This window comes from Vulpes vulpes, chromosome 9, assembly GCF_048418805.1.
Source record: "Vulpes vulpes isolate BD-2025 chromosome 9, VulVul3, whole genome shotgun sequence".
Taxonomy (NCBI): Eukaryota; Metazoa; Chordata; class Mammalia; order Carnivora; family Canidae; genus Vulpes; species Vulpes vulpes.
In genome coordinates this window covers 107,585,284-107,603,127 of record NC_132788.1, presented here as the reverse complement: position 1 = coordinate 107,603,127, position 17,844 = coordinate 107,585,284, and the positions used below count along the sequence as shown (strand labels likewise).

The 17,844-nt window shown below is 58.2% G+C and overlaps 1 non-coding gene across 1 annotated transcript; it reads right to left on the bottom strand.

The window, feature by feature from the left end:
* Positions 1 to 221: 221 nt before the first annotated feature.
* LOC112935654 (U6 spliceosomal RNA) lies at positions 222 to 324 on the bottom strand. Its single transcript, XR_003238203.1, has one exon. It is a non-coding gene; the product is annotated as a U6 spliceosomal RNA (small nuclear RNA).
* Positions 325 to 17,844: the final 17,520 nt, after the last annotated feature.

The window sequence follows — 17,844 nt, the reverse complement described above, 5'->3', positions numbered from 1 at the left end:
GACTTGATCCCAGGACCCCGGGGTCACACCCTGGGCTGAAGGCAGGCGCTCAACTGCTGAGCCCCCCGGGCGCCTCAATAGCTATGACTTTATCGTGAGATTCTCATAGATGGGAAACTAAATAAATAGAATAGTTGTTCTGTCCATTTCATTATACCATGCGTTTCAATTGCCTGTTTAGTGAAAAATGAAGAAATCTGTAATTTTTGGCTTACATTTTTAAAAACATGGAACATTTCATGAATTTCTGTGACTTCCTTGTGCAGAGACCATGTGAATCTCTTCTGTATCGTTCCAATTTCAGCATATGTGCTGTTGATGTTCTTTCAGTGAGACCCAAAGTCCTCCTCGCGGACCCCAAGGCCCCACACGACCACCCAGTCCCCTCTCTGTACCCCCTCCTCTATCTGTCCCCCTTGCTCACCCTGCTCCAGCCACAAGGGGCCCCCTCGCTGTTCCTCCAACACACCAGGCCCAGTCCTGCCCCAGGGCCTTTGCATGGGCTGTGCCTGCAGCCTGGGAGGCGCTTCCTGTGGAAATCACCTGGCCCATCCCTCACTTCCTGCAGGTCTCGGCTCAGGTGACATCACTTCCTCCCATAGGCTACCTTGAGCCTCCCTAAACTAGCCCAATATCCATTTGTTCCCTTTCTCTACTTTAAAGGAACATCTCTGTCTTTATATTTTCCTGTGTGTGTTTATTGTCTCCACTAGAATAACGTCAGCTGCACGTCAGCTGCACGAGGCAGGGATTCCGGCTTTTTTATTCCCTGCACAGAGCTTGTCACACACAGTAGGTGCTCAGTCGACCTGGCTCGCTGTGAAGATCACCTTTCTCAGGACGAGGCCACCCAGCAAAGCAGGCCCAGGGCCTCCCAAAGCGAAGCACCCCAGCGGGGCCCTAATAAACAATAAGCACTCACTTCTCACAGTTCCCAGGCCGGAAGGTCCGAGATCCAGATGCCGGCGGTGGTGGCGGCGGATGAGGTCTGCTGCAGTCTGTCCCTGGCTGGGCCCGGACTCCGCCGCCTGGGGCCGCGTGCTCACGGCCTCTCCTTCAGGGGCCAGGCCGCTGCTGCCACCAGTGCTATCGGGTCACAGGATCGGGGCCCCACCCGGTGACCTTCACTACCCCCTACAAGCCCCATCTCCAGATGCAATCCCGCTGGGGGCAGGACCTCTCCGTCAGAATCTGGGGGGCACAACGCACCCCCGGTATAGTTCTACGGGGCTCGTCCTGGAGAAGGACCAGCCGGTGCCATGCGTGGTGCCCGTCGTGTGTGCCCGCCGGAGCCCGCGAGGGGCGGACTAGGGCCTGGCACCCGGCTGGGCGCCGGAGGCGGAGGCGGGCACTTATCCGATCATTCCCTACCAAGGCAATTCTGCCTCCAGGGGACGTTGGGCAACGTGTGGGGACATCTGTGGCTGTCACAGGAGGACGGAGCTCCAGCGTGGGCGTGGGCGGGGCCAGAGAGGCCGCTCAGCCCTGGCGCCCCCCAGAGCGCCCCAGCCCCGTGTCAGCTGCGTGGCCTGGGGGCTCCTGGCTGCTCTAACGAGAGCCAAATGGCAAATTGAGAGGAGGGAGGGGAGCTTCTTTCCAGGCAGGTTTATAACAATGGAACTGACCTTGGCTGAGGGCCGGGAGGCTGGTGGGGAGGGCTTCCCCCAGTGAAGGATGTGGGGGGTTACCTAGGTGACCAGTGGTCCGTGCCAAGGCCTGGAGGCAGAGGGTGGGGCTGGGAGGGGTAAGGCGGGGAGGAAACGGGCCACCCAGGGGCTCAGCCTTCATTTGGACACCACTGGGGAGCCATGGAAGGTTTTTGGGCATCACAAGAGGGCAGCACGGTCCCACTTCATTTCCAAACCTCGGTCGGGCTGCTTCCAGGAGAGTAGGACGCAGGGTGGCACCATGACTTCTGTGGGTCCGGGCTTCCACAAAAACCATTGAAGATGCGGTTTCCTTTTTTTTTTTTTTTTTTTTGAATATTTTATTTATTTATTCCTGAGAGACACAGAAGAGGCAGAGACATAGGCAGGCCCTACAAGGAACCCAATGTGGGACTCGATCCAGGACCCTGGGATCACGCCCTGAGCTGAAGGCAGATGCTCAACCGCTGAGTCCCCCAGGCGCCCCGAAGATGCCGCTTCCTGATGGATTGGTGTGTACACGCAGGTGTAATCGGGGGGTGCGTGAGATTATATTCATGATCGTTGTACTCACTGTTTGCCTCTGATGCTGGAGGATATGGAGACACTTTCCCGGGCCCCTCCACTCTCATGAGCCCCGGGCGCTGCCTGGCGGACGTGCGGGTTGGGCAGGAACAGTGCCCGGAGAGCAGAGAGGAGCTGGGCCCGGCGAAGGCCTGGCGTGGACGGGAAGGGCCGCGGTTGATGGAGATTTAGTGTGGGCAGCAGTGGGTGCGGATGGGGTGGCAGGGCCGCCAGCCTGGGAGATGGGGCTGGGGACACTTGCAAGCCCCTTGAGAACTCTGTGCACTGTCCTCAGAAACGTCCAGGAGGAGGGGCGCCTGGGTGGCTCAGTCGTTTAGACGTCCGACTGCCGATCTCAGGGTCTCCATCTCAGGGTTGTGGGTTCAGGCCCCCGCGTTGGGCTCCGTGCTGGGCCTGGGGCCTACTTCAAAAAAAAAAAAAAAAGAAAGAGTCAAGGAGGGGAAAATCAGATACACAGGACTTCATGAGAATTAAAAAGTTTTGTGCATCAATCAGAGGACGCCAGCAAGAGAATGAAAAGACAGCTCCCAGGATGGGAGACAATCGTTGCAAATCCCGACAAGACTCCATTGTCCCGAATATAGAAACAGCAACAGCGAACAAACCAGCCAAGGCAAGAATGGGCAGAGGACCTGGACAGACGCTCCCGCGAAGACAACACACAGATGGCCGAGAGGACGCACCTCCTGGCCGTCGGGGCAGGTGTCAAACCTCCGTGAGACGCCACTCCACGCCCAGCAGGGTGGTTGTGGTTTAAAAAAAAAAAAAAAAAAAAAAGGAAAACACCCAGTGTTGCTGAGGACATGGAGACCTTGGAGCCCTGGTGCGCGGCCCAGGATGTGGGGGGGAGGTGACGGGGGCGGGGGGCGGCCTTGGGGGAGACGGTCCTGCGGTTCTTTACAAACTTAAACACGGAGTCACCGTCTGACCCGGCGAGTCCACTCCTGGGTGTGGCCCCCAGGGATTTGAAAGTGGGGACTCAGCAGACCCTCATATACCCGTGTTGATAGCAGAATTATTTACAGAGGCCCAAAGTAGAAACAAATATCCACGAACAGATGACTGGATGAGCAGAAATTTACCGTTTCAACCATTAAAAATTTTTTTGAAAGATTTTAATTCATTAATTAATTTAAAGATCGTATTTATTTATTCCTGAGAGACACAGAGAGAGGCAGAGACACACGCAGAGGGAGAAGCAGGCTCCCTGCGGGGAGCCCAATGCAGGACTCGATCCCGGGATCCCAGGATCATGATCTGAGCCCAAGGCAGATGCTCAACCACTGAACCACCCAGCGGTCCCTCAACTATTTTTTTATTTTTTTAATTTTTTTTCAACTATTTTTTTTTTAAGTAATCTTTATTCTACGCTCAGATGGGGTTCAAACTCCCAACCCTGAGATCAAGAGTCACGTGTTTTACCAACTGAGCTGGCTAGGCGCCCCCCGACGGTCTCTAGGCGCACAGCTCAGGGCACGAAGCACCCCCACCCCCACCACCGTCTCCAGAACCTTCCATCTCCCCACACGGAGACCCGGTCCCAGGAAGCACTGACACCCCCGCCCCGTGCCCCACCCCTGGCTCCCACCACCTCCTCTCTGTCTCTGTGCAGGGGCCTCCTCTGGGGACCTCCTGGGAGTGGGGTCCTGCAGGAGGTGTCCTGGGTCTGGGTCCCCTCCCTGAGCCCGGTGTCCTCGGGGTCCCTTCCTTCTGGTTGTCAGTACATTCACTGAGTTGTGCAACCATCACCACTAATTCCAGAACATTCCATCACCTTCAAAGAATCTCTTTCCCCCAGAGAAGTCACCCCCTCTTCCCCTCCCCAGCCCCCGGCCCCTCCGAGCCCCCTCCCCATCCATGGAGGAGCCCATCCTGGACGTGTCACCCACGTGGACTCACACCCCATGGGGCCTCCTGTGTCTGGCTCCCTCCCTGAGCGTCGGGGACTCGGGGTCTGACCCTGGGGCAGCGTGTGGGCTCCTCGCTCCGGCTCGCGGCCCAGAGACCTTCCCGTGCGTGGCGGATGCCTCGTGCACATCCATCCATCCGTGGATGGACACGTGGAGGCTGCTGTGAATCCTCTGCTGTGAACACGTGTCGTGGGACACACGTTCCCCTTCTCCGACACCAGGAGAGGACTTGCCGGGTCACAGGGCCGCTCCATGGGCCAGCGTTTGAGGAACCACCACGCCGCCTTCCACCGCAGCTGCCCCCTCTGTTCCCCCAGCCCCGTGGGTGCCCCGACTTCTCCCGGCCTCACTGGGCTCTGTGGGCCCCTCCGCTTCGGCCGTGCCGTGGTGGAACCTGCAGCAGAGCAGCTCCTGCTTCCCGGCCTGGCGACAGATGGGGGGGCAGCAGGTGACAGTCATGACGATGGGGTGGGACAGGGTGGCGTGGGGCGCCCCACCCGCGGGGAGCCGCCCTCGTCTTCTGTGCGTGCTCCTTCACTGCCTGCTAACCCACTTTGCACATGCACGTGGTAGAGGCTCAGGGAGAGTGTGGCCCGGCCGGCGACCTCCCAGCCTGGGGGGACGGGAGGGGCCCCCCCGAAGCCTCTACACCTGCTGCCACCAGCCAGGCTGCGCGTGACCGTGCCGGGCTGTGTTTTCGTGCGCTTGCTCTTCCCCGGGAGCTTGTGGCCGCACCCTGGGGAGCCAGGCGTTGGCAGGGCCGCGAGCTGCTGTTGGGGTGCTTCAGGGCCTTAGAAAGGTGTCTGGGCATTTCCCTGGGGCTGTGGGGTAATTAGGCACCACGATTAGCAGGCTGCTGCGGGGTAGGAGCTTGTCTCTGGGGAGCGGGAGCAGGAGGTGTGGCCGCCCACCTGCCGCGCCCTCCAGAGGCCCTAAGACACCCAAGGGCCACGTGCCAGCTGCGCCTCGGTGACTGGCGGGCTGTGCGGCTCTGGGTGAGGGTCTGTCCCTCTCTGGGCGTCTTTCTCATCCCTCTGGTGGAGGAGACGACGGTGCATCTCCCGTGGTGCAGGACCCGCGGCCCGGAGGCCCCCCAAACAACACAAACCCCCCTGCGTCAGGAGTGGCCGAGGCCCACCAAGCTCCCGCACGTCCCCACTGCTGTTCCCAGCGCTTGGGGTGGGCACAATGTCCTCTCCCGCTTTACAGCTGAGGAAACCGAGACCCAGAAGCACAGAGAATTTGAGCCCCGGGCCCAGGAGCACACGGCGGGTGCAGAGAAGAGCCAGGATTTGGGCCCCAGCCACCCCGCCCGCACCACCATTTGCACGAGTGGCCGCGTGGAGAATTGTGTCCCCCGCCGTCGGCTTTCGTGGAAGCCCTGACCCCCAGCGGGGCCCGTATTTGGAGGTTGGACCTTAGGTGCTGCGGGTTAGGTGAGGGCATGAGGCTGGGCCCCTGTCCCCAGAGGGGGGATTAGTGCCCCGGGAAGGGGATGAGGGACCCCTGCATGTGAGCCCCCAGCGAGAAGGCGACTGGTGTCACCCAGACGGAGAGCCCGCACCGGGCGCCCAAGCAAAGTCAGACGGCAGGTCATCGAATGTCCTCCCCAGAATAGCCCCAGGAAGATGAGGTTGCAGTAGAGGAGACCCAGAGGCTCAGAGAGGGCAGGACGCCTCTGTGAGGTCACACAGCAAGGAACCGACGGAGGGGAGGTTCCCACTCCAGTCTGCCCCGTGCCCTTCTCAGCCCCATCGCCCCCCACCTCGCCCCAGCCCGCCCTGACCTTCCCCAGGACCCAGCAGACCGCTCTAGCGAGGCAGCTTGGCATCACGGTTAATAGACTGATGTGGGTTGAAATCCTCACTCTGGCATTGTTTTTTCTTCCTTTTCTTTTTTTTAAAAAATATTTTATTTATTTATTTATGAGAGAGAGAGAGAGAGAGAGGCAGAGACACAGGCAGAGAGAGAAGCAGGTTCCATGCAGGGAGCCTGATGCGGAAATTGAACCCGGGACCCCAGGATCACACCCTGGGCTGCAGGCGGCACTAAACCGCTGGGCCACCCGGGCTGCCCTCTTCCTTTTCTTTTAAAAGATTTTATTTTTAAGTCATCTCTGCACCTAACGTGGAGCTCGAATGCACAACCTCGAGATCAAAAGCTGCTCGCTCTTCTGACCCCGCCCCAGGGGGTTCTACTTGCCGAGTGATGGGCCTCAGTCTTCTTCTCTGTGGAACAGGAGCTGTACAAGTTCCAGAAAGTTGTGGGATGGAGGGCAATTAAGGCCTAATTGGGACGCCTGGGTGGCTCAGTGGTTGAGCGTCTGCCTTGGGCTAAGGGCATGACCCCAGGGTCCCGGGATCGAGTCCCCATCGGGCTCCCTGCATGGAGCCTGCTTCTCCCTCTGCCTCTCCCTCTGCCTCTCTCTGTGTGTCTCTCATGAATAAAAAAAAAAACCAAAAACACCGTCCTAAATACACACATGTCTGCCAACCTGGGGACACAACGGCCTCCATCACACACTCTGTCTCAGGCCCCCCCTGCCCACGCGTGAGCATGCCGTGCACACTGGGCTGTCCACTTGGGTCACTGCAGGGCACTCGTGGCTCTTAGAGCTTTGGTATAAATGAATGGCAATGACAAGAAATTAAAAAGTCAGTGCCTCAATTGCCCTGGTCATATCTCAAGGGCTCGCCCCACAGCCCGGGGCTAGAATATTCCAATCCCGGATGAAAGAGGTGGGGACCCGCCGGAGGTCAGGCAGTCAGAGCCCGTTCCATGACCGTCCACACGGGGGCGGCGTGTCACAGGGACGGGAGCCCCAGGCCGCCGCAGAGCGAGGCCAGCCTCCCGGGCTTGCACACCCAGGTCCGGGCTCTGGGCGGGACTCGGCGCAGCCACCGTGCGGCCTGGCCCAGGGTCCTTCCCTGTGCCCTTGGACGTTCTCTGGGTGGGCGCTGTGGGGGGGGGAGGGGCTGAGCAGCATCCCCCAACCTCCCATACCAGGAGCACCCAGGCCTGACGACCCCCGATGTTCCCAGACGCGGCCCAGCGTCCCCTGGGGGCAGAATCAGAGTCGTGGGGAGGCCACCAGCCTCGCTGACTGTCACTTGGCGGACACCCTCAGCTGAGAACCACCATCCTCGTGAATCAACTCCTCACACGCACCAGGGTTAAGTTATGAAGAAAGAAGCAGCGGGGAGCCTTCAAGCCTTTTCCCGGGGCCACAGACATGTCCACCCAGTGAAAAACGTGTGTCCCTTTACCTACGTGCACTGGCTCGGGGTGCACGTTTGCGGCACCCGTGACCCCGGTAAACTTGCACAAGGGGTCTCTCGGCCTGGCAAAGCACGAGGCGCGGTGCTGGCTTCTATTCTATGTCATTTCTTTTTTTTTTTTTTTTTAGATTTATTTATTTATGAGAGATAGAGAGAGAGACAGAGAGGCAGAGACAGGAGGAGGGAGAAGCTGGCTCCATGCCGGGAGCCCGACACGGGACTCGATCCCAGGACCCCGGGGTCACACCCTGGGCCGAAGGCAGACGCTCAACCGCTGAGCTACCCAGGAATCTCTATTCTATGTCATTTCTTTCTTTTTTTTAAAATTTGTTTATGATAGTTACAGAGAGAGAGAGAGAGGCAGAGACACAGGCAGAGGGAGAAGCAGGCTCCATGCACCGGGAGCCCGATGTGGGATTCGATCCCGGGTCTCCAGGATCGCGCCCTGGGCTAAAGGCAGGCGCCAAACTGCTGCGCCACCCAGGGATCCCTTTATTTATGTATTTATTTATTTATGTATTTATGTATTTATGTATTTATGTATTTATGTATTTATTTATTTATTTATCTATGTCATTTCAAAGAAATATGTGGGTCCTGGCTTACTACCCTGATTCCGTGACCGACAGATTGACCAAAACGATGGTTCAGCGTACGGTGTGTGCGGGGGGGGGGGGGGGGGGGACCCGAACCCGGAGCCCAGCCCCTGAAGCCCTCCAGTGACAGGAGAGGCCACAGCGGTGGGTCACCGTGTGGAGGATGCTCGGCGGCTGCTGCACGCATGACGCGGAGCCGAGGAAGCCAGATGCGAAGGCACGTGGCAGCCCCACGGCACATACGTGAGGTTCAAGAGCAAAAGCCAGACTGACCCAGCTAACCGCGGGACGAGGAGCTCTTCTCCACAGAGATCTCCTCATGTCCAAGAAGCACGGGAAGGATGCTCACCGCCAGGGAAAGGCAAACCAAAACCGCAGTGAGATTCCCCCTCATACCCACTAGGACGCTAGAGGGATGATGATAATAATAATAATAATAAAAATCATCATCATCATCATCATCGTCATACTTAGAAAGGAACAAGTGTTGGTGGGTGGTGGGAATGGAAAACCACGCGCTGAGGAAGACAGTCTGCTGGTTCCTCGAAAGATTAAACACGGAGTGACCATCTGACCCAGCAGCTCCACTCCACGTATCCATCTACCCACGAGAACTGAGAACAGGGACTTGAGACCTATTTGCACACCTGTGTTCACAGCAGCCTGAGTCACAGCAGCCAGGAGGTGGAGACACCCAAGTGTCCATCCTGTGGATGAAGGACACGCACAGCACGGCCTGTGCACACCTGGAATCCGAGCCAGCCTTGGAAAGGAAGGGACCCGACACCTGCCCCCACGTGGACAGACCCAAGGACACCGGGCTCAGGGAGGGGACCCAGACCCAGAAGGACACCTCCCGCAGGACCCCACTCCCAGGAGGTCCCCAGAGGAGGCCCGTGCACAGAGACAGAGGAAGTGGTGGGAGCCAGAGGTGGGGTGGGGGGCGGGGGGTAAGTGCTTCCTGGGGACGGGGTCTCAGTGTGGTGAGATGGAAGGTTCTGGAGACGGTGGTGGAGGTGGGTGCGTGGCAGGGTGAGGGTGCTCCATGCCCTGAGCTATGTGCTCAGAGACAGTTAAAGTGGTAAGTTTTAGGTCATGTCCACTTTCCTACAACTTAAAAGTGTTAAGAAAAAAAAAATATAACAAAGAGAAAGCCCAAACCTGCTGGGGAGGGGCACACAGCTGCTAGGACCCAGGGCTGGGCTGGAGGGAGGGGCCCGGGTGGGGCGCAGGCTGGGCAAGGACTTTGCCTGGGCTTCTGGCTGCCAGATGGACTAGGGGACGCCCAGGTAAATGAGCAAGGATGTCCTGATACGACACAACATTTATCTGAAGTTGCCGTTCGACGGGGCACCGAGTGATTTTATTTGCTAAATCCAGGGGCGCCCCAGGCCGCCTGCGCGCACCCTGCCGGGGCCCCTTCAGGTGGGGGTGGGGGTGGGGGTGTCAGCAGGGGTCCATGCGGCTGGGCTGCAGGGGGGGGTGCTCCTGGGAGGCTCCGGGGTCTCCCCTCCCACGTGGCTCCTTATCTGTGCGCGCCCCCGCCTGCCCTGCAGACCTTGGTGACTTTATGGCTGGACACAGATAAGGGAGTCCTAAGGGAAGAGTTTCAAAGAAAGCTCGGGACCGAGAGCCTTTGCAGGCACGCCCTGCAGAGCTTCCGTGCAGGCCAGCTGGCTGGGAAGGATGCTGGGCCGCGCCCAACTCTGCCTCAGTTTCCCTCCCTGCCTTCTGCTCAGGGTGTGACCCTGGGGTCCTGGGATCGAGTCCTGCACCGGGCTCCCCGCAGGGACCTGCTTCTCTCTCTGCCTGAGTCTCCGCCTCTCTCTGGGTCTCTCAGGAATAAATACATAAAATCCTCAAAGCCCCCGCTTGTAATGTAGGTTGTAGGTCTCGAACCCGCGGCCCCCAGCACAGGCACCCGCCACCAATGAAGCTTGTCACAGCGCAGCCCTTTCCCGCTCAGACAGGTCCCCGGCTCCTGGAGCTTAGGAACACCAGCCGGCACTGGGCGCTTGGGGTCCGTTGCACCCAGCAAAGCAACCCCACAAAAAGCGCAAACGTGCAAACCTTGTGGCACTTGAGACAGCTCGGAGGGGACGCTGGAAAGCACAAGGTGGGAGCGTCGCCTTTCTCCACCTCGGCTGGGCACGTGCACCCGGGGCTCACGCTTCCACCCCCTGCGCGTGTCCGCTAGTGACTGAAAAAGCCCCCGCATAGTGATTTTAGGGCCGGGGCCCAGGGTGCATGAGCCGTGAGTTCGCGAGTTCGGGATATGGGGTAAGACGGTTCATCTCCAGGCGGCTCGGCATCAGGGCCTCGGGAGAGAGTGTGCCCTGAGCACACTCAGCCCCGGATGTTGGGCTCTACGTCCCACCCTCCTACAGAAGGAGCCTGGATTCATCCTCTCTCTCTCTTTTTTTAAATTTTATGTATTTATTCATGAGAGACACGGAGAGAGACACACACAGGCAGAGGGAGAAGCAGGCTCCCTGCGAAGAGCCCGAGGCGGGACTGGATCCTGGCACCCCGGGGTCGCAACCTGAGCTGAAGGGAGGTGTTCAACCGCTGAGCCACCCAGGTCCCCCCTCCCCTTTTTTAAGACAAAGTCTTGGCTCAGTTACTTGTTTGAGGTCTCAGTACAGCTGGAATTTATAAAATGCAAGACCTCAATCAGGCACTCCTCCCTTCCTCCCTCCCTTCCTCCCCCCTCCCCCCTCCCTTCCTCTCTCCCCCCTCCCTTCCTCTCTCCCTCCTCTCCCCCTTCCTCCCCCCTTTCCTTCTTCCCTTCTTCCTTCCCTCTTTCCTCCCTCCCCTCTCCCCCTCCCTCCCCCTCCCTCCCTTCCTCTCTCCCTCCTTTCCCCCTTCCTCCCCCCTTTCCTTCCTCCCTTCCTCCCTCCCCCCTTCCTCCCTCCCCCTTCCTCCCTCCCTCCCCCCTTCTTTCCTTCCTTCCCCTCTTCCTCATTCCCTTCCCATTTAGATGCCCCTTTCTGTGAGCAGCCGCATGGTGGGCGCATCCTGAGACCTGGCCGTTTGGAGAAGACAGAACTAGGCATGGGTGCTTGCAGCTCGAAGAGGTAGAAGAGGGGACCCGAGGCTGGAGAAACCCCAGGGAAGGAGTGAGGCAGCTGTCAGAAGGAGACTGGCAGCGATTATGCAGAGGTGGGCACATTTAAGCTGGGGTTTTGAAGGTTAACTAGAAGTTCACCACTTCCAGCTGTTGAGAAACCCGTCGTCTGAGGGAGGCGGGCCAGTCACAGGTGCTGCGAACCCTGCAGGGTAGGGGCCGGAGCAGAGGGCGGGACTTGGGGCTGGGATCCTCAGGAGTGGGAGGTGGGTTCTGTGTGTAGGGGGTAGACAGGGAAGGCTTCCTGGAGAAGGTGTCGGAAAGGAGGTATGGGAAACTGCAAAGCAGAGAGGGTGAGGAGGATGTTCCCGGCAGGTGGCAGGGCATCTGAGGCTGCGCCGAGGGTTCGCAGGGACTGCAGCAAGCTCAGTCTCGCTGAGAGGAACGGGGCTAGGAGGGGAGCTTCTGGGGACCCTGGGGTGGTAACACGCTCGGGAGCCCGGCCGGTCGCGCAGGGCTGAGGTGGACGGAGGGGCCGAGGCTTGGGGAGCCCGTGGGGAGGGGATGAGGTTCCTGCCACGCCTTGGAGCTGAGGTTTTGAAGGATGAGTAGGAGTTTGCTAGGCCGGGTCCTTGCGCAACCTCTGAACTAGGGAGGAAGTTTGCATGGAGGGATCCGGGGACTGAGAAGGGACGCAGGTGGGGGCGTGGGGGGGCAGGGCTGAGCTTGGAAGAGTCAGGAGCCTCAATCCTTCCTTCAGGGCCTCCTTCCTGAGACCTGGCCCTGAGCTGAGAGCTGGGGACCCGAAGATGACAAAGCTCCGGTTTCTGTCCTCGGGGAATCCACCGGGGAACGGCCCGGAAGGTTCCCCAGGAGGCGGACTGAGGGAGGAGGGGTCAGCGGAAGCAGGTCCTGAGTGGACGGCTGTACCTGGCGTAACGAGTGGGGACAATCGCTATTATTATGATTGTTGTAACAGAAACCAACCCTTGTAGCCTGTGCACTGTGGACCAGGCCTCGCTTTAAGTCCTTTGCGTGAATTAGACCTCCCGAGGTAGGTACGGGTTAGATCTGTCTTAGAAAAAAAGGAAATGGGGAAAGATTGAGTCCCTGTCTCAGGGTGATGGCTCGAGGTCACGGAGCTGGGGTGTGGCCCGGGGGCCATTCCTGAGGAGTCCGCTTCCTGCCAGTCCCCAGGCTCCACCTGGTCCGGCCTCATCTTCACCCGCCCCTGCCACGCGGTGGCCACTGTCCTGTCCCAGCTCCGCCCCCCTGGCCTCCCCAGAGCAGTGGCCACCAGAGGGCGCCCATGATCACCCGAGTCAGGTCCCGCCCTCCTCTGCCCACAGCCCTCCAGGGCTCCCACCTCCCTCGGGTAAAAGCCAAGTCCTCCTGGAGGCCCCCCAAGACCCAGCAGGACCTGCCCCTTCCCCTCTCTTCGCTCCCCTCCTTGCAGTCTGTTCCAGCCACAAGGGCCCCCTCACTGTTCCTCCAAGCACGCCAGGCCCCGTCCTGCCCCAGGGCCTTTGCTCTGGCTCTCTCTGCTAGCTGGAATGCTCTTCTCAGAGACACGCTGTGCCTTGCTCGCTGCCTCAGAGAATCCTTCCCTAATCCCTGTATCTCAAGTCCCACTCCCTCCGGAAGTCCCCTACTGTGCTTATTTTTTTTCTTTAGCAGGTACTCCTGACATCAATATGCAGTTGAGTCTTGAACAATGAGGGGGTTAGAGAGGCAGTGAAAAATCTACACATAACTTTTTATTTTATTTTATTTTTAAGATTATTGATTTATTTATTCATGAGAGATGCAGAGAGAGTGGCAGGGACACAGGCAGAGGGAGAAGTAGGCTCCCTGCAGGGAGCTGATGCGGGACTCAGGACCCCGGGGTCATGCCCTGAGCTGAAGGCAGATGCTCAACCACTGAGCCACTCAGGTGCCCCTAAAATTCACCATTTTAAATCTTTTTTTAATTTTTTTTATTTTTTATTTTTATTTATGATAGTCACAGAGAGAGATAGAGAGGCAGAGACATAGGCAGAGGGAGAAGCAGGCTCCACGCACGGGGAGCCCGACGTGGGATTCGATCCCGGGTTTCCAGGATCGCGCCCTGGGCCAAAGGCAGGCGCTAAACCGCTGCGCCACCCAGGGATCCCAAATTCACCATTTTAAATGTACAACTCAGTGGCTTTTAGTATATTTACTATGTTGTGCTGCCATGGCCACTGATTCTAGAATATTCTATCTGAAAAAGAAACCCATCCCTATCAACCGTCACGGCCCCATTCCCCGGCCCCCACGAGCGGCCTACCAGTCCCAGGGCAGCGTGTGTGGGCGCCTCGGGGCTGTTGGCCGAGGGCCGTGTCCGCGCGTGGGGGACCCGTAGTATTTATACGCTCATCCTCCGATGGCCCCTGGGGTGTCCCTATCTCTTGGCTGTTGTGAGTAACGTTACAGGGAGCACGTGTGAACACGATTCTGTTTGTACAACTGTTTTGGATTCTTTTGCGTGGATGCCTAGGACTGGAGTGGCCGGCGGGGGGAACCTGTACCTTGACCTTTCTGCACCACGACCCCATGGTTGCCCCCAGTGGCTTCGCCGTTTCCCATTCCCACCAGCAGCCGCACAAGGACTCAGTTTCTCCACATCCTCGTCAGCACTCGCTACCATCTCTGCCTTTCCTGTGCTAGCTCTCCCGTGGGTGTGGATGGCATCTCACTGCATTTTGATTTGCCTTTCCCTGATAACTCATGATGTTGGGCATCTTTTTTTTTTTTTGGAATCACACAACCAGCATTTATTGAGCATCTACGGCGGGCAGGGCATCTTTTCACGTGTGTTTGTCGGTACGTGGCAATTCTTATCATCACCCCCCACCCCCCGTGTTAAAGGAAGAAGCAGCAGCGGAGGCTCAGAGAGGGACAGCTACTCCTTGACAGTCCCACAGCCTGCGGGGAGTGTGCGGGATGAGAAGGCCACTTCATGGGGCGCCTGGGGGGCTCAGCGGTCTGGCATCTGCCTTCAGCTCAGGGCATGATCCCGGGTTCCAGGATCCAGTCCCACATGAGGCTCCCCGCGGGAAGCCTGCTTCTCCCTCTGCCTGGGTCTCTGCCGCGCTCTCTGTGTCTCTCATGAATAAATAAATAAAAATCTTAAAAAAAAAGGCCCCTAAAGTGGGGGGCCCTGACGGTCCTCGTGCAAATCTTCGTATGGACAAATGTTTTTGTTTCTGTTGGGTAGAGAGACCTAGGAACAAAGTGGTTAGATCCCTGGGTAGGTAAGTGTTTAACATTTCCAGCCCACCAGCCTTTCCAGCCACCCACAGCCGAGAGGTCCAGTTGTCCCCTATTCCTGTCAGCACTTGGTACAGTCAGACTTTTTCGCCTTAGCCACGCTGGCAGGTGGCATCTCATGGTCCCCGAGTGCTCATGGGCCCTCTGTATGTCTCTCTTTGTTAAAGAGTGCAAACCCGTATTTGTGGAGCTGGGTGCCTACTATCGACCAGCCCCAGGGGTGGGTGCTGGGAACAAAATCCAGACCCAGGGCCCCTCATCCTCTTGGATTGCACCGTCTTTGGAAAGAAAGAAAAAAAGAGGAAAAAGCCAACGGTGTCCGTGATCGCAGGTTGGGGACAGTGCCAGGGGACACAGGGCAGGACGAGGGTGCAGGCCTCCCTCTGGTTCCTCCGACGCCAGGTGTCCACGTGATACCAGTGATTTCTTTAATGGAAAGTCAGCACCAAGCCCCAGAGAAGGTCGGGTCCTTGGGTGCTGTGATACCTGCCGTCCAATCCCCGGGCTGGCACCCTGACCCCGGGGGGCCCCTCCAATCTGTCTGCCCCAGCCTGGGCCCCCTCACCTTTGTCCTGCTCCCCAGCCTCTGGACCCCTCATAAAATCGAACTCCTCAAGGCAGGGGAGGCCAACTCCCAAGGACAGAGGAGGCCGGGAGGCTGCAGGGAGCCAGGAAGGCAGGGCTCCCAGCCTCGAGGTGTGGCCGCCGCGGACTTTGTCTCTCCAGGCCTCCAGGATGTCTCGGTGCGGAAGCCAAAGTCAGGCTTTGGCACCTGCCCAGGCCCCCCGGGGCCCGTTCACCCGCCATCTCTCATGAACCTCAGTTTCCCTTTCTTACCCATCCGGGCCTTCCGGGTCCTCGCAGGGCTCCTGGCCCGTGGGAGGCACGTGACACATGGATGAGAAGGAGGCGACACCCCGTGGACCCGCTCCCTGCAGCTCCCCTCGCTCCCTTGCCCCCGGGGTCCAGGGCAGAGCTGCGGTGGGGCAGGGCGTGGTGCACAGGGACCCTCCCTGCCCCCGGCTGCAGTCCCAACCCTGGCTGCTCCTGCCTCGGGGTCCTTTGAAACATGTAAGCATCTATTAAGCACCCACTGTATCCTTTTTTTTTTTTTTTAAATTTTTTTTTTAATTTTTTATTTATTTATGATAGTCACAGAGAGAGAGAGAGAGGCAGAGACACAGGCGGAGGGAGAAGCAGGCTCCACGCACCGGGAGCCTGATGTGGGATTCGATCCCGGGTCTCCAGGATCGCGCCCTGGGCCAAAGGCAGGCGCCAAACCGCTGCGCCACCCAGGGATCCCAAGCACCCACTGTATCCTTTACTAGCACCACCGCTTCACATGTTTCTTGGTTTTGCAGCTTTATGAAAGTTTGACTGACATGCGACAAAACGCCCGTGTGTAAAATACCCAATTAGTGAAGTTTTGTCATAGGTCCTCCCTCCCCCCGCCCTCGTAGGCACCATGGGCACGATCAAAATGGTGAAAAACACGTGCATCACCCAGTAAGTTCCCTAGTGCCCCGGCCTGTCCCCACCCCCATCCCTGGGCAACCAGAGGCCTGTTTTTAGCTACTGTGGGTTTCCGTAGCTGGCATTTCCCAGAATTTTACCTAATTTTATATAAATGGAATCACACAGGACATCCTCTTTCACGTCTGGCTTCTTTGACTTTACCCTCAGCAGAGGGCACCTGAGATTCACTCACGCTGGTGTGTGTGTTTTCCCCCTGTTTATGGCTGAAGAATGTTTCAGCGGATGTGAGCCACGGTCTGTTTATCCACTCACCTGTCTGTGGACCTTCGGGTCACTTCCACTTTGGGGATATATTTTTTTTTGTAAGATTTGATTTATTTATTCACGAGAGACACAGAGAGCGGCAGAGACACGGGCGGGGGGGGGGGGGAGGAGAAGCAGGCTCCCTGCAGGGAGCCCCATGCGGGACTCGATCCCGGGACCCCAGGGTCATGCCTTGAGCCGAAGGCAGACGCTCAACTGCTGAGCCACCCAGGGATCCCCACTTTGGGGATATTGTGAGCGAAGTAGCTGCGAGGTTTTGCGGATAGGTGTTCTGTGTTCTGCGGCCGAGGGTCTTCGTTTCTCTTGGCTGCGTGCGCTAATCACCAATGTCTCCACAGCAAGTCACCCCCGCACCCGATGCTTGAGGACAAGGAACAGTCATCCCCCCACCCGGTGTCTGAGGCTCAGAACTTTGAGCTGGCTGGTTCTGGCTCATGACATCAGGGTCGCATTGTCAGCATGGCTTCATCTGCAGGTGCCCCCCACCCCCCGGGGCCAGAGGAGCGCTTCCACTGTGGCTCCTTTCTTGGGGCCGGCGGGAGCCTCTACCCTACCCTGCGTGGCTGCTCCTGCTCCTTCGGGAATCCAGAACTATTCTATCGCCGCATCTTTGAAGTCACGTCTCCCATAGTCTATGCATCAGAAGTAAGTCCCTAAATTCAACTCACATCCTGGCTGGACACCAGGAGGCAGGTCTCTCTGGGGGTCATTCTGGAGGTCATCTGCCACCACCCCTTAGTATTTCTGTATCGAGGCAAATATGAAGCTTCTACTATGTAATTTTTTTAAAAAAATTTTTACTTATTTGAGAAACACAGGGAGCATGAGCAGGTGGGGGAGGCGAGGGGCAGGGAGCAGCAGAGGGAGAGGGAGAAGCGGACTCTCCGAGGAGCAGGGAGCCCGACTCAGGGATCCATCCCAGGACCCTGAGATCATGACCCCAACGAGCCCCCCAGGCGCCCCTCTACTATGTACTTCACGAGCAATGTCCTCCCTGGCTATTACGACAGCTCTCTGAAGAAGAACTAATCTTATGTCCGCCTTGCAGATGGGGAAACAGGCCCAGAGGAGGTAAGTCGCCCACTTATAGGCTGCACCAGAGTGAGCAGCAAAAGGGAGCTCCCTTGCTCAGGCTTGAGCCGTGCATGAGGAGCAGGCCGCAGGGCCAAGGGGCAGGAGCACAGAACGGACGGAAGACAGTACAGTGATTTCTTCTCATCCAGAGAAAGGGAAGCAGCGTGCAAGACAGCGTGCAAAACAGCTGGTTTCGTGGGTTTCATAAACACGGAGGAGCACCCACTGTTTGCCAGGTGCCGTTTTAGAGCTGGGGATATCACAGAGAGCGGGGTGGACAAAGTTCCCTGCACACGTGGAACTTGCACACTGGGTGAGTGATTCCGTGTCACCATCCATCTAGCACCTGGCACGCGGGAGTGTCGCTGGAGAGGGGAAGAGGAGAGCCCCCGGGACCGAACCGCGTTCAGTCGCTGCCCTCCTGGAGCTCTCAGGTCTGGTGGTCACTATGGAAGGCAAAGGATACCTGGAGCTTCTGTCTGTTTGGGGCGGGGGGTCCGGGGGGAGACCCCTGGGCTGTGTGTCCCGCTGAGGGGCAGATGGAAGCCCCAGAGATGAGAGCTCTGAGGAGCAAATCTTCCCACACACCCAATCAAC